Source organism: Anabrus simplex, chromosome 1 (assembly GCF_040414725.1).
Source record: "Anabrus simplex isolate iqAnaSimp1 chromosome 1, ASM4041472v1, whole genome shotgun sequence".
Taxonomy (NCBI): domain Eukaryota; kingdom Metazoa; phylum Arthropoda; class Insecta; order Orthoptera; family Tettigoniidae; genus Anabrus; species Anabrus simplex.
The window spans coordinates 1,372,664,930-1,372,691,034 of NC_090265.1; the positions used below are offsets into that span (position 1 = coordinate 1,372,664,930).

General features: G+C 42.1%; 1 protein-coding gene across 1 annotated transcript in view; it reads left to right on the plus strand.

The window, feature by feature from the left end:
- PH4alphaEFB (prolyl 4-hydroxylase subunit alpha-1) overlaps positions 1 to 26,105 on the plus strand; it is a 361,076-nt gene that overhangs the window by 70,053 nt on the left and 264,918 nt on the right. The gene's annotated exons all lie outside the window — the stretch shown is intronic.

The following is a 26,105-nucleotide window of genomic DNA, read 5'->3' on the forward strand; positions in this document are numbered from 1 at the left end:
GAATCCCGTAGCGAAGCACGGGTACATCAGTTAGTCAACAATAAAATTACTCTCTCTAGCTGTTGCTAGTTGAGATGTGCTCTGTCTCTTCTACTGACCGCTAGATGGCATTACTGCTGCAATTATTAAAAAAAAAAAAAAAAAAACTACCACGAACGACGGGTACGACAGTTGGTCATTGTAAAAACGGAAAGCGTTGAATGTCAGTAACTACACATTCTACTTTCCGGCTCGTTGGCTGAATGGTCTGCGTAGCGGCCTTCGGTTCAGAAGCCTCCGGCTTCGATTTTCGACCCGTTCGGGAATTTTAATCCTGAATGGTTAATTTCCTTAGCTCAGAGACTGCGTGTCTGTGCTGTCACCTACATCCCTGCATCTCACATAAAACACTATCCCCCATCACAATATCACTTAGTTTCCCACACACGAGAGACGCCGCCCACCCTCTTTGGAGGGTCTGCCTAAGAAGGGCTGCACCAGGCTAGCAATAGCCACACGAATGAAACCCCCATACTACTATTGGAACTGCCAAACATTTTAATTGTATTGAAGAATTATGTAGAAGATGATGATAATAATTTTCGTTTAACGCCCCATTAACTACATGAAACATGGACGATAACTAGCTCAGAAAGAAAGAGAATATAAGCTTTTGAAATGTGGTGTTGCAGAAGAATGCTGACGGGTGGATAGATCGAATCACGAATTAAGAGATACTGAATCGAATTGGTGAGAGGAGATCGATTTGGCTAAATTTGACGAGAAGAAGAAAAGGTAGAATGATAGGACACATCTTGAGACACCCAGAACTTGTTCAGTTGGTTTTTAAGGGAAGTGTAGGCCGTAAGAACGGTAGGGGTAGTCTAAGGTATGAATATGACAAGCAGATTAGAGCAGATGTAGGACGCAGTAGTTACGTACTTAAATGAAAAGTTTAGCTCAGGATAGGGTGACATGGAGAGCTCCATCAAACCGGTATATGGACTGAAGACTGAAACAACAACAACCATTGTGATTTCTGGAGACGCTGAGGTGCCGGAATTTTGTCCTTCAGGAGTTCTTTTACGTGCCAGTAAATCTACCTACATCAGGCTGACGTATCTGAGCACCTTCAAATATTACCCGACTGAGCCAAGATCGAACCTGCGAACTTGAGCTCAGAAGGCCAGCGCTCTTCCATCTCAGCTACTCAGTCCGGCAGAAGAGGAAGAAAAAGAAGAAGCCAACGGCGCAGCCATGTTTAAACGTCGGATCCTATGTGATCTCCGAAATTAACCAACATTATGCGTGATCATCACTTGGATGGTCCGCCTCCGTAGCGTAACGGTTAGTGTTATAAGCTGCCGTCCTCGGGGGCCCGGGTTCGATTCCCGGTACTGCCAAAATGGCAGGAGGGCTGGTAAGTGGTCGAAATGGTACATGCAACTCACCTCCATTGGGGGTGTGCCTGAAAAGAGCTGCACAACCTCGATATGAGGACACGAGTTTACTTACTTATCACTTGGATGGATAACCCACATATTGTTGACTGTAGGAGAATAGGAATGAAATTAGCCACTCTGCCTCAAGGTAACTCCTCAGGGTGTCTAATTTAAGTTGTTTTGATCTGATCAGTGGTCTCTGGCTTAGGATAAAACAGTTATTGTAGTGGAAGTAGAGGTGACGAATAAACATTCACTTCACTGCTAAGGAACTATGTGAGTGATGCTAACTTTTCCAATATGTATCTGCCGGGCTCAGACGGTGAAACACTGGCTCTCTGAGCCCTCGATTACGAGATCGATCGATCCCGACTCCGTGCGACACTATTTGAAGGTGCTCAGGGACGTCACCCTCGTGCCGCCGGCACGTAGAACTCCTGCGAGAAGGAAATGCTTTCCCAGTAGAGTAATAAAAATGCAAAATTAAATACAGAATTTGTCCTACGAGCTTTACTTGAATTTATAGAACACAGACCACTTTAAATGCCGGTCCCTCTGTCTAGGGGTAGCGAGCCTACATCTCACCTGAAGGCCTTGGGTTCGATTCCTGGCCAGATCAAGGATTTTACCTGGATTTGAGGGCTAGTTCGAAGCCCACTCAGCCTACGTGAGAACAATTGAAGAGCTATCTGGCTGTGGTAAAGCGGCTCCGATCTACTAAGGCAAGAATAACGGCCGAGGTGGTTCGTCGTGCTGACCACGTGCCACCTCGTAATCTGCAGATTTTCAGGCTGAGCTGTGGTCACTCGGTAGACCAATGCCCTTCAGGCTGTTGTACCATGTTGTTTTGATTTGAATGGATGAAAACCATAACGGTATAAGTAGCATTTTGGTCATTCAGAGAAAAAGGCATTTAAACATCTTAACACTCACATAAAGCATGCTATTTGTAGTTATATCACCTATCACTAAAGCGCAGAATATTACCGCTATCACTTGTATCTCTTTGCTGGTGAAAAGATACATCCTCCTGGAGTTACATCCTGCACTTAACTATTTTTTTTAGAAAATGTCACTTAAACCGTTATGTTTTCATCCATTAATTTATAGCTTTAAATACTTCCCTTTGCGAAAGGCAAGCTTAGAATTAGATGTCTCACTGCAGTGTGTGCACATTGAACAACTAATGAGGGTCTTCCACTCATGATAAGCGTAGTTCGTGAGCAAAGTTACTGCAACTCACTTAGAGATCCAAGCAGCTGGTAATCACGCCCAAGAAATACTTGTCTCATCATTGAGGTGAATAATAGTACAACGATTAGCATATTATGATATGACCTTGTAGACGTAAAATATGCACGTTAATTGACATGCCATTTTGCTAGATCTCTGACCTCGGTAGCAAGCAGGATGTGCAATCCGGCCTTGCTTGATAAAAGAAGAAATGCTTCATAACGGATCACAGTGAACAGGTATCCTACCCAATGTTTCTTCTAGAATATTACATGGTGATAACCCAAACCTATGGCATAGCATGCGACTTCCTGTGCCTGACTTTCTGAGATGACAAAGAACAACTCAATTGTATTTATCAAGTAAATCGTATGTTTATCCATACATAAATACGTAATAATCTAGTACTGTGTGATAATATAATAATCTAGTATTGTACGTAGGCTACATGATAAAGTAGAAAGTAAACTCCTGCCTTCACCCTGAGGTGGTGCAGCACTTTTCAGTCACACCCCCAATGGAAGTGAGCTCCATCAGCACTCTTGCCAATCTTACATTTCCGGCAGTACCGGTAACCGAACTCGGGTCTCCGAGACGGCAGCTAATAGTGTACACTGTTACACAATGGAAGTGGACGTGTCTCAAAGTATTATATCGTGTTAACTGCATAACCGCGTTATCTTGACACTATTGGCAGTCGCTTCTAGTTACTGCTGTACGGTATTCTCACTATACTGAGCAGCTATGCCAGCCCTACCATAATTTAGCTGATTTTAACATGAACAATAATACTTCCATTACGGTACGCAAAAATAACAATTTGCCTATTACTATGAAAATACTGTAGCAGCATACCTATTACATTTGCATTGACTGTATTTACTAGAAAAAAGAAAAGGTTGTATTATATTATGCTCATTTCAATGTAATGTAAAAATTAAAATTTTCATATGATTCTCAACAGTTTCATTAATGTATTGCTGTGCAATTTGTCTTTCCGTAAAATAGCCTGAAACTTTATTTTTATTATCACATTACTGTAAGTGACCATTGCCACCGAGATATTTCCCAATTGCGATGCATTTGTTAATAATAATAATAATAATAATAATAATAATAATAATAATAATAATAATAATAATAATAATAACAACTCGCCTCTCAACAGTGACAGAGTTATTCAGTTTATTTGAACAAAAACTAATTCCAGTTATCACACTTATCACTGCCGTGATTCATTAAAATATATTTCTGAGTGACTTTATGCTGTGCATACACATGCCAGTTGTTCACTGTGAACAGTTCATTTAATCGCTGCTATGAAATAGAGTGAAGAAGATAATAAACGTCCCAGAGCACCAAGAACGATATTGAAACTGCATGGTGAGGCTGAAAAATATGGACACCCAAAACATCGAAAACAGAAGTGTTGGGCTGTGAACTTTCAAACCTTGGTTGGGCCGTGAAAAGCAGCATGTTTGAAGTGGCTTTTCCTCAGATAATGGAAACAAATTGCCCTACACAGTGCATGTCTGTTTTTTGATTAAATTTCACTTTTATCTCAACATAAAATACCATATTTTAGAAGTGCTGGGGCCATAATGAGGGACTTTATCACTGCCGTTACAGAGTGTTCCCAGAGTGTGGATTGTATACCCCACAACAAAAAATGTCCCTATGAACATACGTGCTGCGGTCGATCGTTTACGACTTATACATTTTTATGTTATCAGATGGAGATTTCGTATTAATTCTGGAGTCAGGAATTCTGTCTTAAAGGTTTCATTCAATTTAACACTACGATTACGATTTAGATTATGTCTGTTCTCCCTCCATGGCCAAAACAGCGTAAGATTCTCTCATTGATAACGTCATGCACTATTCCCAACAACACTTGAAAATACGCCGTTCAGTAGTCAATAAAGCCATGAAAGTTGTGATGTATGTTGAGCACTTGTATCACTGCTGGACCACTGCTTGTACACACACATGGTTACAGCTAGCCAATCATTCCAGTACAACTTTGGCATGTGTGTTATCCATAAACGGCCCGTGTGTTGCCCATAAACGGCCGACAGTAGGACTTATGTTCATTGGGACATTTTTGTTTTTGTTTGAGGTGTATGTACCGTCCACGTCCCGATTACATCCCACATTACTGGGGGATATTCTGCAAAGCCAGAGCTCCTTGGGAGACATCCCCAACCATCTGTAGAAAAATACTACTTTTATGAGGCTATAGAACAGGACTTCATTCTGTCCTGAGACCAGTGCCCTGGAATTTATGTCCCTGATAGCAAGAATCACATCCATTGTGCACACAAGATCAAACTTCATTCGGCACGGCGGCACTGGCAAGAAGTGACTATTCAGGACATGCATGCACGTAGTGCAGCTTTTCAAGGACTATTGTGGATATTTTCAACTGATGACCTTGCAGTGTTGGTGTCCGTAGTTTAAATCCAGGCTGTGCAGTTTTCAGATCAGAATGTTGTAATTCAACATAAAACTGCACTTCCATAGCTTACGATCACGTGAAACTTACTTTCCACCGTGTGTTATTATCTTATTTATGTCCATTATGTTGGGTACACAAGAGATTAAACCACTTCGTAAAATGCATTGAAGTGAAATGTCGTATGGCTTTTAGTGCCGGGATGTGTCCGAGGACTTCGGCTCGCCAGGTGCAGGTCTTTTGATTTGTGCTCGTCGTGATGAGGATAAAATGATGAAGAAGACGATACATACACCCAGTCCCCGTGCAAGGGGGATTAACCAATTATGGTTGAAATTCCCGACCCTGTGACCAAAGGCCAGCACGCTAACCATTTAGCCATGGAGTCGGATATAAAATGCATTCATAGAACACGATTCACCTAAGTGAATGATATGGCTTCCAGTTATGCTCGCTCACAAGGAATGACCAATTAACAATAACTGATACAAATAGTTATTGGGTAGATCTTTTAAACATATGAAGACACGGAGGGAATAACGGTGATGGTCCATTTTTTCTGATATTAGGTTATAAATCTGCCTGATAGAACAAATCATACAGTTTCTTAGTATGTATTAATTTGGGTTGAAAATGCTCAGTGTCCACATTAATTCACAAATAAAAATATCTGTAAAAATGGTAGAAGGATACGAGTCCTTGTGTTTGGTGGAAACAATTGTGACAGTCCATTCTACCTTCTTTCTTAAGAAAATAAACTTCACTGGTCTGGTTTTATTTCATGTTTTGGTATTTAATTGTTGGATTTTAAATCGAAATTAGTTTCGCTTGGTTATTATTATTGAAGTTTTATATCAGTGAGGTGTTATCAATCAATTAATCCTCAATCAATCAATCAATCAATCAATCAATCAATCAATCAATCAATCAATCAATCAATCAATCAATCAATCAATCAATCAATCAATCAATCAATCAATCAATCAATCAGTCTCTACTGATCTGCATTTAGGGCAGTCGTCCAGGTGGCAGATTCCCTATCTGTTGTTTTTCCTAGCCTTTCCTTAAATGATTGCAAAGAAACTTAAAATTTATTGAACATCTCCTTTGGTAAGTTATTCCAATCCCTAACTCCCCTTCCTATAAACGGATATTTGCCCCAGTTTGTCCTCTTGAATTCCAGTTCCATATGTAGTGGAAGATTTATGTTAAAATGGATCTAGATACAAGTCCAGAATTGAGTCACAGTGAGAAGAAGAAACGAAATCATGGTTGCGTATGTGATGCAGCAAAGAAAATAAAGCACATACACATGAAACAGGTGAGAACTGTAAGTATACTATGTTTGTTTTGAACCTGTGAGTGAAGTAGAGAGGAGGAGGAGGAACGACAACACTAAATAGTTGAATGGTTCACCGGATCGAGATGCACATGTTTAATTGAGGTAAAACTCGTACAAAGGAGACGCCCTAGGGAAGATCAAAACAAAGCCCTTCTTCATGATCGCAGATATACCTACAAAATTAGAATAAAGAAAGATGGCGTTGTAAAGGAGTTACCTGTTTCCTAAAAAGCTTTTCTGGCTTTTCCTTGAATATCTCTAAGAACATTCTATTCAAGAGCAATTAAAAGAATGTGGTAATGTGCTACCTGATGGAAGAGGAAATTACAAAAATCGTCCACATGCTCTGAGTGAAACTAGGAACACAATTCATGAGCATATTTAATTTCTAGAAGGCCGCCATGCCACTATTCTTTGACATATCTGAAGAGAGAGAATTTACCCTGCCTGGACCAATTTACACCGAGATCTCACCTCTCTCTATTAAAATGAAAGGAAGGTGCATAGGCCTATATATTTATCTCACGTATTTACTGCTGTAGTACCGTATAATTTACTTACAAATTTCATGTAATCATTGATTTCAAGGAAATGCCCAAACTTCTCATAAGAGAAGAATATAGAGTAACTACGCCAGTATTCAGCCAGTAAACAACATATGCGGCTGTCTTCATACATAACAACTCGTGATGTTAACATTACCAAAACCTTCTGTTGTTCTGTGGTAAGCCGAATGAATTGTCTTTGTGAAACCTGCATTTTAGGTCGATACTGTCAAGTTACTGCCATTAAACATTACAGTATGTTTAAAGAATTTCAGGTGATTTTTCTAGTACTCAGCCTTTTAAATTCATTGGTCAGCAAGCTGACTGCCAATAGTCAGCCAGCATAAAATTAAAAATTAAAAGCCACAAACATTTACTTTTGGAACAGTGTTTAATTTGTATTTAACTATCAACTACCTTTTAAGACAGAAAGGAGCAGCAAATTTAACAAAATCTGCACTTGAATGGTTCATCACAGATGCTACTGAATGAGAAACCTCTAAATTTATTCCACACTAGCTGATGTGCCCGTGCTTCGCTACGGAATTCTATATTGTATACAGAATTGTAGATTAGGTAGGGTACACGTTGTGAGCAAGACTGTATTAAATTGCATAGCTCTTAACGTTAACCTGGAAACACGACGGAGCAATCACCAAACGTCTTTTCTCATATGAAGCTGCGTTAGGGAATTATCATTGTAATGGTACGAACGCTTGCCTACCATCAGTCACAATCAGGTTGGGGAATTGCATTATAATGGCAGACACTCACTCTCCACCTGCCTTTCTACATTCTCAGAAAGACTGTCTTAGTGGTTTTCCCAAGTGAAATGAACATAGGTCATTACAATGACGTCAGCAAAAATGCCGCGAGCAAAAGCAATGATTTCACATGAAATACTCGATCAAATGAAAAACCGCACATTTTCTCACTTTTAACGAACAGTACTACGCTGCCGATCTAACAGTCCAAAGTCCCAGAACTGGAATGACCAGGCCGCAGACAGCCGTGATTCCTGAACACACTCTCTTTTTTCGGAGGGGGCGGGGTTCGAATAGTGGACAGTCCCAGGGCAAATACACTGACTGACAGAGCAAATGCAACACCAAGAAGGAGTGGTTCGAAAGGGATGAAAGTTGGGGAAAAAACAGAGACGGCACGGACGAATAATTTATGTTTATTTCAAACCGATATGCAGGTTACACAATGCGCACGGCATCGACTCAGTAGGATGTAGGACCACCGCGAGCGGCGATGCACGCAGAAACACGTTGAGGTACAGAGTCAATAAGAGTGCGGATGGTGTCCTGAGGGATAGTTCTCCATTCTCTGTCAACCATTTGCCACAGTTGGTCGTCCGTACGAGGCTGGGACAGAGTTTGCAAACGGCGTCCAATGAGATTCCACACGTGCTCGATTGGTGAGAGATCCGGAGAGTACGCTGGCCACGGAAGCAACTGTACACCTCGTAGAGCCTGTTGGGAGATGCGAGCAGTGTGTGGGCTGGCATTATCCTGCTGAAACAGAGCATTGGGCAGCCCCTGAAGGTACGGGAGCACATGCTGCACGTAGCGGTGGGCATTTAACGTGCCTTGAATACGCACTAGAGGTGACGTGGAATCATATGCAATAGCGCCCCAAACCATGATGCCGCGTTGTCTAGCGGTAGGGCGCTCCACAGTTACTGCCGGATTTGACCTTTCTCCACGCCGACGCCACACTCGTCTGCGGTGACTATCACTGACAGAACAGAAGCGTGACTCATCGGAGAACACGACGTTCCGCCATTCCCTCATCCAAGTCGCTCTAGCCCGGCACCATGCCAGGCGTGCACGTCTATGCTGTGGAGTCAATGGTAGTCTTCTGAGCGGACGCCGGGAGTGCAGGCCTCCTTCAACCAATCGACGGGAAATTGTTCTGGTCGATATTGGAACAGCCAGGGTGTCTTGCACATGCTGAAGAATGGCAGTTAACGTGGCGTGCGGGGCTGCCACCGCTTGGCGGCGGATGCGCCGATCCTCGCGTGCTGACGTCACTCGGGCTGCGCCTTGACCCCTCGCACGTGCCACATGTCCCTGCGCCAACCATCTTCGCCACAGGCGCTGCACCGTGGACACATCCCTATGGGTATCGGCTGCGATTTGACGAAGCGACCAACCTGCCCTTCTCAGCCCGATCACCATACCCCTCGTAAAGTCGTCTGTCTGCTGGAAATGCCTCCGTTGACGGCGGCCTGGCATTCTTAGCTATACACGTGTCCTGTGGCACACGACAACACGTTCTACAATGACTGTCGGCTGAGAAATCACGGAACGAAGTGGGCCATTCGCCAACGCCGTGTCCCATTTATCGTTCGCTACGTGCGCAGCACAGCGGCGCATTTCACATCATGAGCATAACTCAGTGACGTCAGTCTACCCTGCAATTGGCATAAAGTTCTGACCACTCCTTCTTGGTGTTGCATTTGCTCTGTCAGTCAGTGTACTCATCTGTTTCCTAGGAGTACCCGATATGACGGAAAATCTCAATTTACTATACTGGCTTGGTGGCAATTTTTTTCCGCCAAGCCAGAGGGGAAACCCCCTCTTCACTGGTAATCTATATACAGTATATAAAATAGGAGTTTTGTCTGTACATTGCTCACAATTTGAAAAGAATGGTATTTCTGTATCGGTCATGTCCATAGTAACAAGAAAATGTACTTTTTACTTTTCCGTAATTTCTGTCTGTCTGTCTGTCTGTCTGTCTGTCTGTCTGTCTGTCTGTCTGTCTGTCTGTCTGTCTGTCTGTCTGTCTGTCTGTCTGTCTGTCTGTATGTATGTATGTATGTATGTATGTATACGCATCACGAGAAAACAGCTGAAGAGAATTTAATGAAAATCGGTATGTAAAGTCGGGGGATGAGCCGCTACAATCTAGGCTATAAATTATTTAATTCACGCTGAGTCAAATGGTAGTTTAGGGGAAGGCCTTAAATTTAATTATCCAATATTTATATTATTAGCGGTCCTATCGATAAATACTATATAACTAATATAGAATTCAATTTCCAGTCATTTATGTCTTATACACTTTTACCGTACCGGCTCTGATAACACAGATATTAATGAATTTGTATTTTTGTTGCTAAGTCCATATCAACGCCGAGCCACGAGAAAATGGGTTAACAGAATTTAATGAAAACCGCTATCTAGAGTCGGGGATAAGAAACTACAGTCTAGGCTGTAAATAATTTTATTTTCCCCGAGATGAAGGGGAAGACTCCTAAAATTTTATTTTAAATACCGGTACCTATGTTTTTGGTGTTATCGAAAAGTACTACATTACACAAGTTATGGACAATACAATTCCCGATCATTTATGTTTCATTCAGTTTTACTGTACCGACTATGATAAGAGTGGTATTTCAGAAGGCCTACAATATCCAAAGCGCTTAACACTGATCAACAATTACTTTACATTGACCATTGTTTGTTGTGATGTTCTTCGTTTCTTACTGTGCCGCTCAACTCCGATAGATGGGATTACTACTGCGTACCGAGTATAACAGCCTGACTGAACACTGGCGGGAAATAGCTGGGGAGTTGGGAAACTTTCTTCTTTAGCATGCCATTCCTCTGGTTCATACATTTTCTGATACTGCAGGTACGTAACACACTGGTTCATCATAGCATTCACCAGTATCCAGTAATCGGGAGATAGTGGGTTCGAGCCCCACTGTCGGCAGCCCTGAAAATGGTTTTCCGTGGTCTCCCATTTTCACACCAAGCAAATGCCGGGACTGTACCTTAATTAAGACCACGGCCACTTCCTTCCACTTCCTAGGCCTTTCCTAACCCATCGTTGCCATAAGGCATATCTGTGTCGGTGCGACGTAAAGCAAATAGCAAAAAAAATAAAATAAAAAATAGCATCATAGCATTCGAGCTATTCAATCCCTACTCTGAGGCAATGATTGGAATGAGTAATGTGCATATTTAACGGAATAATGACAGAGGAGTGTTCATGGGAGTCTGCGACCTGGTTGTTCCAGCTCTGGAACTTTGGACTGTTAGATCGGCAGCGTAGTACTGTTCGTTAAAAGTGAGAAAATGTGCGGTTTTTCATTTGATCGAGTAATTTATATGATAACATTGCTTTCAATCGCTACATTCCTACTGACGTTTTTGTAATGACCTATGCTGAATTCAGTTAGGAAAACCACCAAGTCAGTCTTTCTGAGAATCCCGTAGCGAAGCACGGGTACATCAGCTAGTATTAATATATTTGTTTATTATTCCCTTGTTTGTGAGAAAGTAGCCGACTACTGGGGGTGGCTGTACTTCGGCGCAGTTTGAATGAAGACAAGACTTGCACGATATCATCTTGTTCCATTACTCTATATAGGCCTATGGTGTTATATTGCACATATGATGTACAGACATTCAAGTTTATTCTTTAGCAGTTCCAAACAGTCTTCTAGAATGAAGAATATTCCCGCTTATATCTATGCGTCAAAAAGTTATTGTTTTTTTCTCCATTGTTGTCAAACAGAAATGTATGAAATATTGTATGTACATTTTTAGAAGCTGTATAAGTCTTTTCTTAGCAAGTAATGTCTATCATTGTGCGTGGCATGGATAGTAAAGCGTTTCAAACTTTAATATTCAAATATCTCAGAATAATGAAAAGGTGACGAGGCCTCCAGCTGTACATTGAATGCGAACCATAGGCATTTGCTTTGTTTCGTTTCAAAACGCTGCCTACATTGGCCGAGATTGGAACCGCGTTCGTCTTGTTAAAAAAACCCGTGACTAATGCCACTAATGCCCCCCATGTCTTTACACAATATATTTATTAGAGTCTTTAATATATTTATTATTTATGACACCAGCACCGCTTGTACTCGATCTGTAGAAAGTTGTAGAGACGGCAGTTCTTCAATCAATCAATCAATCAATCAATCAATCAATCAATCAATCAATCAATCAATCAATCAATCAATCAATCAATCAATCACCACTGAGCTGCATTCAGGGCAGTCGCCCAGGTGGCAAATTCCCTACCTGTATCTGTTGTTTTCCTAGCCTTTCCTTAAATGATTGCAAAGAAATTGGAAATTTATTGAACATCTCCCTTGGTAAGTTATTCCAGTCCCTAACTCTCCTTCTTATAAACGAATATTTGCCCCAATTTGTCCTCTTGAATTCCAACTTTATCTTCATCTTTCCTACTTTTAAAGACACCACTCAAACTTATTCGTCTACTGATATCCTCCCACGCCCCACGCCATCTCTCCACTGACATCTCGGAACACCCACTTAGTCGAGCAGCTCGTTTCCTTTATCCCAAGTCTTCCCAGCCCAGACTTCGCAACATTTTTGTAACGCTACTCTTTTGTCGGAAATCGCCCACGACAAATCTAGCTGCTTTTCTTAGGATTTTTTCCAGTTATTGAATCAAGTAATCCTGGTGAGGGTCCCATACACTGGAACCATACTGTAGTCGGGATCTTACCAGAGACTTTTATGTCCTCTCCTTTACATCCTTACTACAACCCCTAAATACCCTCATAACCATGTGCAGAGATCTGTACCCTTTATTTACAATCATATTTATGTGATTACCCGAATGAAGATCTTTCCTTATATTAAGACCTAGGTATTTACAATGATCCCCAAAAGGAACTTTCACCCCATCAACGCAGTAATTAAAACTGAGAGGACTTCCCTGTTTGTGAAACTCACAACCTGACTTTTAACACCGTTTGTTGCCATGCCATTGCCTACTGTCCATCTCACATTACCCAGGTCATTTTGCAGTTGCTCACAATCTTGTAACTTATTTGTTACTCTGTACAGAATAACATCATTGCAGCATCTTTGCAACACACCTCTTATTCTCCCTTTTGTAATGTAGACAGCTACCTCATAACTCCATTGTTCTGTATGGTGTTTAAAATTGCTGGATATTAAAGCTAAGTAGTCTCCATAAATTGAGTACAACATTCTTCTAGTAGCCTGACACGTTATTTAGAACCCTGAGAATAAAGGTTATGTAGCTCTAGTCGGGTTACGTAATTAATTAATAGTGTTTTGAAACCGAGGAAAACTTTCATCGGACGTTCTCTTAAAGCATTTACGTGCTGATCGGGAATGTGGAATATAGGCTACGGCATGAAAATCACTGTTAATAAGGCGGAGATGACGTCGGTAGGGTGGTGACGGTTATTATTGTTTTAGGACCGTATTCACCAACGTCAGTTACGTTTGCTGTTATCTTATATTTGTAAAAGTCGGATGATGTCATTATCTCGGATAACTCTCACTTCTGTATTCTTCTTCTTCTCCTTCTTCGAATCTGCTTACCCTCCAGGGTTGGTTTTTCCCTCGGACTCAGCGAGGGATCCCACAAGCGCAGTGTCCTATAGCGTGAGACTTTGGGTCTTGGATACAACTGGGAGAAGGACCAGTACCTCGCCCTAGCGGCCTCACCTGCTGTGCTGAACAGGGGCCTTGTCGGGGGATGGGGAAGATTGGAAGGGATAGACAAGGAAGAGGGAAGGAAGCTGCCGTGGCCTTAAGTTAGGTACTATCCCGGTATTTGCTTGGAGGAGAAGTGGGGAAACCGCGGAAAACCACTTCGAGGATGACTGAGGAGGGAACCGAACCTCCCTCAACTCAGTTGACCTCCCGAGGCTGAGTGGACCCCGTTCAAGCCCTGGTACCACTTTTCAAATTTTGTGGCAGAGCCGGGAATCGAACCCGGGCCTCCGGGGCAGACAGCTGATCACACTAACCACTACACCACAGAGGCGGACCTTCTGTATTCACCACACGATTTATTATCTCGGTTTACCAAAACCAATTTTCGGTTCAACCTGAATTTGAACCGTAAATTTTTCATAATGACGCATGGAAAACAAATGACTACGTTCTTCCGCCATTATCGAAATAAAAACACATTTTTAATTACATTATGTGTTTGCAAATAATTTATCATAAATTATGTCCGCTATTGACCAGAAGCGAAGAAAGAAGCCTCATATAAGGTTCCAAGGGAAGGAATTGTTATCGAATTTGGTTTCAGAAAGCATTAACATGATAATATTTTTTTTTTTTAATTCTAATAAAAATCGTACCTAATCGTGTACAGTATCTTACATGATGTAAGGTATAATCGAGAATTCATCTTACAAGGGGAGGTCACGAAGTCCGCATCACTGATTTCGTTCAAACTTTGTAGGTCGGTAGTACTACATCGCAAAAACACACTCGCAAAGTACTAGCGTGCAACTCTCCATTTCATTCCATTCTCCATTTCAGTTATGCAGATGATGAGTTCGGTTCAAAGGGTCCTGGGTTCGATTCCCGGCCGGGTCGAGGATGTTAATCGCTTCTGATTAATTCTTCTGGCTCGGAGACTGGGTGTATGTGTCGGTCCCAACACTCTCCTCATCCTATTCAGAAAACATAACCACACTACCAACCACCACAGAAACACTCAATAGTGATTACATCCGTCCGTATACGGTTGGTGTCAGGAAGGGCATCCAGCCGTAAAAAGGAGCCAAATCCACATGCGCGACGCAGCTCGCACCCGTGACCCCACAGGTGTTGGAAAAAGCTGTATCAAAAGAAGAAGAAGAAGAACGATATAACGTGAATGACAATAAAAATGGTAAGAGATGCCTGCAAAAGAAAGCGAAGCACCTTGAAAGAGGTCTTGCAAATCCAACACCGTCGGGTAGAAGAGAACAAGAGTTGACCAAGGACGGTAGGATATGAAAGACGACCCGGGTACAAGTAAGTGGATAAGACTGACGGTGTGTTTCAAAATCAGTGTCATTGTAGTCCTGAAAGTGTGTAGCACGTTCTTTCTTTATACAGGTAGGACGTTTTATTTTATCTTTCATTTTAATATTTCAGTCGTGTACGAGAGAGAGAGAGGCTGTTATCTTAGATTTCCTATTTTACCGGTAAAATTTTAAACCGACATAAAACCAACTCGTCAGAGGTAGTCGGATTTCGAAGGTGGGAAAAAGTCCATTCGACACTCCATGTCGTACGATGTCGGCATGTGAAAGTTCTCTGGTGACACGTTTGGTGTATACCTGACAAAATTCACTAAAAACTCAGCCATAGACGTCCAAGAGAGATTCCGTTTACTCTGCCATCTAGTAGGCTTAGAGTAGAACGGAACATCCAAACTGACTAGCAAGCAGCCATATGGCGTCAAATTTAGAAAATGCTTGCACGCGATAGCTGAGGCCATGCGATTATTATTATTATTATTATTACTATTATTATTATTATTATTATTATTATTATTATTATTATTATTATTATTATTATTATTATTATTATTATTATTATGTGCTCAAGTGACTGTCAACCCTGTGGTGGCTCCTTCGGTATTTCCTGGATGGAAAGAATGAGTGAGCCCGGCCGGAGACCTCCCAACCGGCCCAAGGGCATAGTCGGCCTCTCCTTGGAAGACGAAATGAGAATATTCCTTCTCTGGTCGCACTTCGAATATTCTAGTACTTCATCACCAGGGATGCATAAGAAGGTTCGCCGCGAACAATTTGTTGTTATTATTGTTGTTGTTGCTGCTGCTAGTTAGTTTTTGGTGTTAAGGTCTTCCCGAGTGATATGTGCTGAGTAGTTTAGTGTGTGGAGCGATGTAGAGACATTTCGCTTCAGAGACATCCGTGCCACTCGATTTTTGTGGACGTCTCGTACCCCCTAGTCCGTGAACTACCTGCGAAATGTTTTCTCATAATCCCCAAATATTTACGCCAGAACAATCCGCACAACTTGACATAAGATGATTAATATCCTAAAATATAAGACGTGGTGATGTCGTGGAAAAGAGAGGGAGAGAAGGCCAACTGCGCCTTTATAAAGTACGATCTGAGCTTTGAAAGTTCAAAGAGAAAGAAGAAATACGTCAAGTATGACGAACGGCTTGACAGAGTAATATAGCGGTATGAAGAAAATGGAAACCTGAGATCCTGCCTGAGAGCTCTCCCATATTCGCAAACCTGTAATGAAACTTCCCATGACGAACTTGCTCTTTGCTTGGATGAAAAACACCAAAAACAATTTAAACACACCAACATAAATAAAGAAATTAAAAGCTAAAATAATGACGAGAGTGTTACCACAGCTAATTTACAAAACACAAAAATCGCTAAAAAACATTTTGCCTATTTAAAGCCTGGGTAAAGTGAGCGAGCGGAGTGTCCGCGCGTGTTAACGCGCTACGGCTGTGGAACCAAGCTCTGCGTTCGGGAGATGCGTGGGTTCAAACCCACCTTTGCCTGTCATCAGAATGATTTTCTGTGTTTCCTATCTTCACTTCCGTACAAAAGCCGGGTCGTTCCTATTCAAAGGCCACAGCCGATTCCGTCCACTTCTTTGCCCAATTTCAGTAACCATTATTCATTCATCTTCATTAGCTCCTCGACTAAGGTAAACTAACATAAACAAAAGTAAAATCATAGCAAGTAAATTCATCACACCTCGGCCCCGACCCCGTATCAAGAAACGGGACTAAGGTGTATAGATAAATACACAGTCTGGGTAAAATGTGTTGGGAATCAGGCAACTTATCATATGTGATGTTAATGTCTACGTATTTCTTCTTTTTTTTCTTCTTCACCCTCCAGGGTCGGGTTTTCCCTCGGACTCAGCCAGGGATCCCACCTCTACCGCCTCAAGGGCATTGTTCTGGAGCTTCAGCCTCTGGGTCGGGGATACAACTGGGGAGGGTGACCAGCACCTCGCCCAGGCGGCCTAACCTGCTATGCTGAACAGGGGCCTTGCGGGGGGCATGGGAAGATTGGAAGGGATAGACAAGGAAGAGGGAAGGAAGCGACCGTGGCCCTTAAGTTAGGTACCATCCCGGCATTTGCCTCGAGGAGAAGTGGGAAACCACGGAAAACCACTTTCAGGATGGCTGAGGTGGGAATCGAACCCACCTCTACTCAGTTGACCTCCCGAGGCTGAGTGGACCCCGTTCAAGCCCTCGTACCACGTTTCAAATTTCGTGACAGAGCCGGGAATCGAACCCGGGCCTCCGGGGGTGGCAACTAATCACACTAACCACTACACCACAGAGGCGGACTCCGTATTTATTACCAAGATCAATTGAACAAAATATGTGGTATACAGGAGTTAATTACAATTCTGTACAAATTACAATTCATTATTTCACATCAACTTAACTATTCAAAAACTTAATCGATATGAAGCTTTCAAATCACTACCACTTTTGCCGTCACCCGTTTTTGCTAGAAAATATTGATGCCACCAAAAGATTACAACAAATACAAAAGAGTACCGGTAGCACTCAATTCAATATAGCAAAGGTAAATCGTAATTCTACGCAATATACCCTCTGGTTTATAGCACATTTTCTCGTATAAATGACAAACTTAATATTCTGTAAGCGTATATTTAAGATGTACAGTAGATACGGTCGCAATGCACCCGGAATACTTCCGCTTCTTTCATGTTGTACGAATTTTTGTATGCACAAAATCATTATCTGACACTTGGCAGGTGATCAGCCGATCAAATGATACGGAATGCCCTGGTACAAATTGGCCGGTATTCATGTAAAGCAGTCACTTGATAGACAATAAATTGTGTTGCGTTGATTGTGTGAGTTATCGGCCTTGACTGATGTCGAGCCGAGAGTACAGCAGTGGTATGCTATAATTGTCAACAGTTCATGTGTTCGAACCTGTGTGCGTGCAGCTGCTGTGTTGAGTCACCGGTGGTACGAGCGAAGTTAAACTACCAATCAATATTACCAAAAAGGTTCGGCGTTCCAGGTAAAATAAATTTATAGACATGATACTGTATAGTCTTTTGGGCTTATGCCGTGTCAAGAAATAAGGTGAAATTCTTTACGTTTCGCAGAGAACTGTGTTCTGCGTCATCAGAAGAAATCTCGACTGTCAATGAGAAAGGCTTCTTAAACAATGACTCTTTAAATTTCGACGTTATAATAGAAATGGAAATGGTACGTTCATTCGCCACCAGATGGCTCCCAGGACGTGGCACAGCGCTAGCGTTCGAAGCAGAAGCTGACCGAACCATCAGAATCAGTCTAAGAGGTTTGTATAACATGTGTACTTAACGTATGACATTGACAGGTGTATGATATTGACACAAGCCTGGAATGAAACATCTGGCGATGAGGAACGTACAAATTTGGAAAACACGAAATAACAATAGTGAAGAGACAGGGAAGGGAACTACCTACGAAAATTCTTAATGGCTGGCAACCAGGTATTACTTAATTGATAGTCGGTGCACCTGTTGAAATTGTTAGGATTTCTACGTATTTCCCCAGCTTCCCGTATAATCCTGGACCTGTAGTGTCTAGTGGGGGTAAGAGCTCGAGCATCTTAGAACATGACATAATGACCCGACGATAGAGCGTGCTCAGCTATTGCCGATTTGTCTGGTTGGTTGAGACGAATATTAGGTTCATGTTCCTTGATACGGGTACCAATGGACCGGAATGTTTGTTCGATGTATACCTTACAGCAAGTACAGGGAATTTCGTATACCCCAGGATGTAAAAGTGGGGCGTATCAAGGAACATGAACCTAATATTCGTCTCAACCAACCAGACAAATCGGCAATAGCTGAGCACGCTCTATCGTCGGGTCATGATGTCATGTTCCAAGATGCCCGAGCTCTTACCCACACTAGACACTATAGGTCCAGGATTATGCGGGAAGCTGTGAAAATACGTAGAAATCCTAACAATTTCAACAGGGACACCTGCTATCAATTAAGTAATACCTGGTTGCCAGCCATTAAGAATATTCGTAGGTAGTTCCCTTCCCTGTCCCTTTCACTTTTGTTATTTCGTCTCGGTGTTCTCCAAATTCGTACGTTCCTCATCGCCAGATGTTTCATTCCAGGCTTGTGTCAATATTATACACCTGTCAATGCCATATTTTACGTACACATTTTATGTGAACCTCTTGGACTGATTCTGATGGTTCGGTCAGCTTCCGCTTCGAACGCTACGTATACCCCAGGATGTAAAAGTTGGGACAATTTGTCCTTGGTTTTACTCAGACTGTGTGCCACGTCCTGGGAGCCATCTGGTGGCGAATGGACGTACCATTTCCATTTCTATTATAATGTCGAAATTTGAAGAGTCAGTGTTTAAGAAGCCTTTCTCATGGACAGTCGAAATTTCTTCTGATGACGCAGAGCACAGTTCTCTGCGAAAGGTAATGAATTTCACCTTATTTTCTTGACACGGCATAAGCCCAAAAGCCTATACACTATCATGTCTATAAGTACGGGCCGTGAAAGCATTAATGGCAAAATATAGTTGGAGATTGGGTCCATTTCCTTGGCTGAAGTAGCTAGCATTCTGGCCTTCAGTTCAGAGGGCCATGGGTTCGATTCACAGCTGGGTGGGTGATTTTAACCTTGTATGATTAATTCTTCTGGCTCGATAACTGGGTGTTTGTGTTCGTTTTAAATATCTTCATCACCGGGCGAGTTGGCCGTGCGGTTAGGAGCGGACAGCTGTGAGCTCGCATCCGGGATATATTGGTTTCGCATCCCACTGTCAGCAGCCCTGAAGATGGTTTTCCGTCGTTTCCCATTTTTACACCAGGCAAATGCTGGGACTGTAGCTTAATTAAGGCCACGGCTGCTTCCTTCCCATTTCTAGGCCTTTCCTGTCCCATCGTCGCCATAAGACTGTGCGACGTAAAGCAAAATAGCAACAACAAATATCTTCATCATCATTTTTGTCCAGTACATTAACTACTGAGGCAAAACTATCAACATTTTCTGCATGATACTGGATTACAGCGAGCCAAGTTCCCCACCGCGTTTTTACTGGATTGGGTGGCAGTAGAACCTTTTTAGTCTTGAATACGTGAATTCTTCCCGGCGACTTAATGATTACTTTTTCCCATTAGAAATTGATTTATCCACATTAGGATATACTGCTCTAATTTCTTCACAATAGTATGTGTAAGCCATGCGCAATGCATGTAACATGGATCATTTTAGGGTTAATAACAAAACCTGCTGCTGCCTTCTCCATATATGCTACAGCATACCTGGCACAAAATTTGCCTGCTTCATTAAATACTATTGAAAGCGACACATGGTTTGCAGTAGGCATTTCTTGGCTTGTTAGCAGAAAATATTTCTTCGAAATCATTTCGCCGTTTTTTAATACCCTAGCAATGACATTCCCAAAATTTCCTGTCAGTAGAGTCTGAAGTTTCGTCTAAAGTAACACAGATTTTCTCATTTCCACACACTGAACGAATTTGTTGTAGAGTTTTGTGGAAACGCTTTGTAAGCTACCTTTTCCTCAACGTTGACTCTTGAGGAGTGTTACGATTTGAATATTTGGAGAGAAACTTCCATAATACTGGATTATTTATCTTAGAAAGAGGTCTGTCGGCTGACACAAATGCCCTACATAAATCTCCACAATAAACTGAAAATGTACCAGGCCCTACAGAAGAACTTGGAACTGCATCGCTACATAATTTGGAATACACATGAGGCACATGGAACGTACCCTAATTGGGTAACGAATTACATCTTTCTGTTCGAATTGCTCGTGGAAGTCGATAGTATTCAACTACTGTAATGCATGTGAACGAAATACACTGATTTTTTTTTTTTTTTCTTGAAGTGGAAATATCACCTTTTTATACAGACTCTCCTCATATGTATTCCAAATGTTTGCTTTGAAGTAGTCCGGCTCCATGGTTAAATGGCTAGTGTGCTGACCTTTGGTCACAGGAGTCGCGTGTTCGATTCCCGTTGGGGTCGGGAATTTTAAGCATAATTGGTTAATTTCGCTGACACGAGGGCTGGGTGTATGTGTCGTCTTTATCATCATTTCATCCTCATCACGACGCGCAGGTCGCCTTCGGGAGGCAAATCAAAAGACTTGCATCTGGCGAGCCGAACTTGTCCTTGGACACTCCCGGCACTAAAAACCATACGCACCGGGCGAGTTGGCCATGCGTGTAGAGGCGCGCGGCTGTGAGCTTGCATCCGGGAGATAGTAGGTTCGAATCCCACTATCGGCAGCCCTGAAAATGGTTTTCCGTGGTTTCCCATTTTCACACCAGGCAAATGCTGGGGCTGTACCTTAATTAAGGCCACGGCCGCTTCCTTCCAACTCCTAGGTCTTTCCTATCCCATCGTCGCCATAAGACCTATCTGTGTCGGTGCGACGTAAAGCCCCTAGCAAAAAACGAAACCATACGCCATTTCATTTTTATTGCCTTGAAGTATATAGAGTGTAATGCTTTTATTGTGGGATTTCGTTTCCTTTCATCTCACCAATAAAGACCCATGTATTATTGTAAACAAAGATAACATGTACCCAGTTTAACAATTTACTGCATACGCTCTACAAACTAGAGTACTCCAACCGTACCACGCAGACACAGTGGCACTGGCCCTGCATCTGGTAACCAGTTTAATTGCAATGCAACCGATGTGGGTGCAACTTACTTGAAAATTCTAGATGGTTCATTTTAATACGATAGGTATGGACTTAGAACAATAAGTCCAACACTCTTAAGCAAACCAGATTTTTTCGAACCTATTATAAACTTCCCCGTCTAGAAAACCAAGAATAACGGCCGAGAGGATCCGTCGTGCTGACCACATGACACCTCGTAATCTGCAGGCTTTCGGGCTGAGTAGCAGTCGCTTGGTAGGCCAAGGCCATTCAAGTGTTGTAGTGCCATGGGTTTTGGTTTGGTTTATAAACTTCAGTACATATAGCTTGCTGCGTTGTCACCACTGTCGGAATCAAAGGGTGACTCCACAAAAAACCCTCTTGCCCCTGTGGAAACAGCGGTCATCAGCTGCTTCACAGGAAACATTACATATAAGATGATCAAGAGTGGCCGGAAGAGAGCACCCAATCCAGCGGACACTAATATTTCTTGAGAAGGAAGAGTAATAATGATATTAATGTTATTTGCTTTACGTCTCACTAACTACTTTTACGGTCTTCGGAGACGCCGAGGTGCCGGAATTTAGTCCCGCAGGAGTTCTTTTAAGTGCCAGTAAATCTACCGACACGAGGCTGTCGTATTTGAGCACCTTCAAATACCACGGGACTGAGCCAGGATCGAACCTGCCAAGTTGGGGTTAGAAAGGAAGAGTAATGGAAGGTAAATTATTCCTCTACACTTAACCTCGATAATGAGCATGTTAAAGTGGTCCGCTCTATGTCTAACCAGTTTCCCCCCTCCCCCCCCCCCAAATACTAATATTTAAATTAAGTGCGGCCAGTATCCAGTATTCGGGAGATAGTAGGTTCGAACCCCACTGTCGGCAGCCCTGAAGATGGTTTTCCGTGGTTTCCCATTTTCACACCAGGCAAATGCTGGGGCTGCCTTAATTAAGGCCACGGCCGCTTCCTTCCACTTCCTAGCCCTTCCCTGTCCCATCGTCGCCATAAGACCTATCTGAGTCGGTGCGACGTAAAGCAACTAGCAAAAAAAAAAAAAAAAAAAAATAAATAAATAAATAAATAAATTAAATTGCAAGCTGCGCAAACCTCCCGGAAACGCGTCTCTACAGAAATGGATTTGACGACTTGCCCCGAATTCTTCCCATTAACACTTAGGTAACACCTTTTTGCATTTTCCCATTTTCCTAAATGATGGCAGAATTTTATTCTGGAAAGAAAAAAATGTTTGTGAGCCATGAGTCCAGAATTAAAATGGTTCGACTGGTCCGGAATCGAACCCAGGACCTCTGGGTAAGAAGTTAGCATGCTAAGCCTACACCACGGGGGGCTGGCACTTAATAATAATAATAATAATAATAATAATAATAATAATAATAATAATATGCGATAGGGAAGTTGAAAATTGAAAATCGAACGAAAGATGTTAAGGAAAATCTTTCATTCTATCTGTTACGGAGATTTCCGTGGTAGGTAGAGGTGAAAGAAGGTGCGGGTGTGAATAGGTCTCCAACTACGGAATTAATGTAAAATTTAACAAGGTTATATTTTCTTTTCAAAATAAGGAGATAACAAGCATGGCAGGTAAAAAGTAGCAAGTCAAAAGGGTAGTTACAATATTTACAGAATTTGGGCTTCGCGCCCTGACTTCACAATGCTTGGGCAATCAGCTTAGTTTTACCCCAAACACAAGTTTCAACAGAGGGGCAGAAAACCCCATTCATGCCTAGGAGCCCTTGCTCCAAATTACACTGAAAAGCCTCCACGAGGCATACAACACTCAATTTTCAAAAAGAGCCACTCGCTCTCAACTTTAAGCCTCTCAAAGGCCACACCAAACTCCACTTTCGAGTTGTCCTCACTGGACATAGACACAGGGGTAAAATACCCAACCTACTGAGGTCTATTAAATGAAAAGAAGGTTGATTACATGACCTCCAAAATAACAATTTGAGAGGAGGCGATCTGCACTCCTAATACACTTTGTTTTTAAAACCTTATTTGGCTCTAGGCCACTGATGCAAGGGCTAATCCCATACTACGGAGGTGACTTTAGAAAAGAAACAAATTTACATAATGTTAAGGAAGAATAGGTTGAGAAAATAAGTTCACCTCAAAACAATATGATTGGGAGCTCGAGAGGGTTAAGCACTCTCTATCCCGATATGCAGTTCAAAAGATGAAATAGATACAAGTTTCCTTACATTTTAAGGAAGGTTACATAATGGAAAAAGCTTCGGACCCGCCCCGAGAGTTAAACTGCTGAGCTAGCAAAGAAAGAAGTTATTAATTGGCCATTACCTTGTTGTTGACCGCTGCCGAAGAAAGAGGCGCTTCCCGCCCCCTGCTATGTACTTTACACACCGAAAGATGGAACAGAAGTGGCCCAGAGACCCTAAAATCAGCAGTTTATATACTCTCGCGGAAGGTTCTAGGCGTTAGGGGAATGAGAACACCCGCCCACAATCACTTTATTGGAGAATAAAGAGAAACCCCTACACAAGATGAAGAAGAAACACATTATTGGTGGAAAATTAAGTTAAGAAATTCGGGATTGGCTAGATTTAAAACAAGGGGAAAGAAAGGGTTAATATTGCCAACTTAAACAATGACTGAAAGAAATTTAACAAGGAACAAACTTTTGAAATTAAATTTTCTCCAAAGAACAGTTCTTTTTCTTCGCACTAGGGTGCACTATTGTAGTTCTTCAGTAGTGTCCTCTAGAAGAGAAAGTTCACACTTCTTACTTCAAGCAAAACAAAAACACATCAAAAATGACACAGTTCTAAAATTTCAAAATTTACAGGTAGTGACATCTTCTGAGAAAGTAGAAAATTAATACCGTCAATAAAGTTCAGACTTCCTCCAGCAGAGGAGTTTCAACTGGCGCACCTTTTGAATTAGCGGCGTGGAGGTGTACCGCCCGGTACACTATCAAAGAAAATAGAGAGTCCAGGAGATGACATAACCACAAAAAGTTACATTTCAAAAATATCGTGCACCAGCCCTGATGGGGCTTGGCCTATCAATTGACCGCTGCTCACCTCGAAGACTTGCAGATTAAGAGGTGCCACGTGGTTAGCGTGACGAATCCTCTCTGCCTTTATTTTTGGCTTTCTAGACGGGGGGCTTTTCATCATCAGATAATTTGTCAATTTTATTGTAATCACGAAGGCTGAATAGGCCTCGAACCAGCCCTCAGATCCAGGTAAAAGTCTCTGACCTGGCCGGAATCGAACCTGGGGCCTTCGGGAAAGAGGCAGGCACGCTAGTCCTAGACCGCGGGACTGGCTACCAAACGATCACTGAACCGATTCAGAAAAGGAGGCTTGCCTTTTATAGTCACCTGAACCTAATTCGTACAGGGACGTTAATCAATCGAATCTTCACCTATTTTCTAGATAAGAAATGAAAACGAAGGGAGCGTGGTTTTCACCGAGGTGTAAAGGGGCCTGCAAGAAATGGGAATCACTCATGAAGATATTCAGAAGCGGGAACCTGTTTAAAGAGAAACTTCAATGACGATACGAGTTTCCAAGAAAAACTGTAACTAAAGAGGAGGCAAAAGAACACCGAATGCATACACGGGAGAACTGGGCAAAGGTTAAAAGAACACGGAAAACGACGTGGCCCTTCGTTGATTGAAATGAGAGAATAATAATAATAATAATAATAATAATAATAATAATAATAATAATAATAATAATGGCGAACATATAAAGAAAAAGTGGAAATCTAAGAACAAAAACTACCATGCAGTTTCTGTGGGTATTCATAGCCCACAACCGGCTGTACCGATGCACATAAATAAATAAATAAATAAATAAATAAATAAATAAATAAATAAATAAATAAATAAATAAATAAATAAAGTTTATCTATCTTCTAATGTTGTAGTGGCGCAGTCGGTTAGTCGTTGCTGAGGTCAGTGACATTTGAGAGAGTTTAAATGTGACAACTCACAGTCAGTGTCAGTAGCTTCCAGCATGTTAAAGATTCCCTGGTGGACTAATATTCCGACGCACCGCCATCTGCGAAGACTATTAGTAGTCAAAATGAATGTTAAACAGATGTGATGTGTGGCCTTCGGACAGGCCTGGTATATGTCTTTCTAGCTGACACCTATGGGCAACCTACGTGTCTAGGTGTGTGATGGTGGTGAAAATGAGGAAGATAGTGAAACCTGGTGTCGGCACATAGCCTACTCCTGTCGATTAGTGCCAAGTGGTATGCTTAAGTCTTAATGTCTCAATCCAACGACGAATCACCGTCAACAGCGTCATATGCCCTGACACCAAATGAACACAGCGGACAGGTTTGAAACTGAATCCAGGCTTTTGGCACGCAGTGATTAAAAATTGTAACACCTCCTCTCCTGCCATGCCGGCCAACATTCTGATGGTGAACATTTCCCCACCAATGGGACTTGAACCGGCTAACCACGATATCAGATCATAAAGAACCGATACCTTAAAGGTCGTGGCCACCAGGCTGGGAAACAGATGATAATATTAACTGTTAGAGACGCTGGGCTGCCGGAATTTTGACCCGACAAGGATCAGATTCAAGCAGATGCGCTATACAGTCGGTCGTCATGAAGGAGTTCATGTAAAGTAATG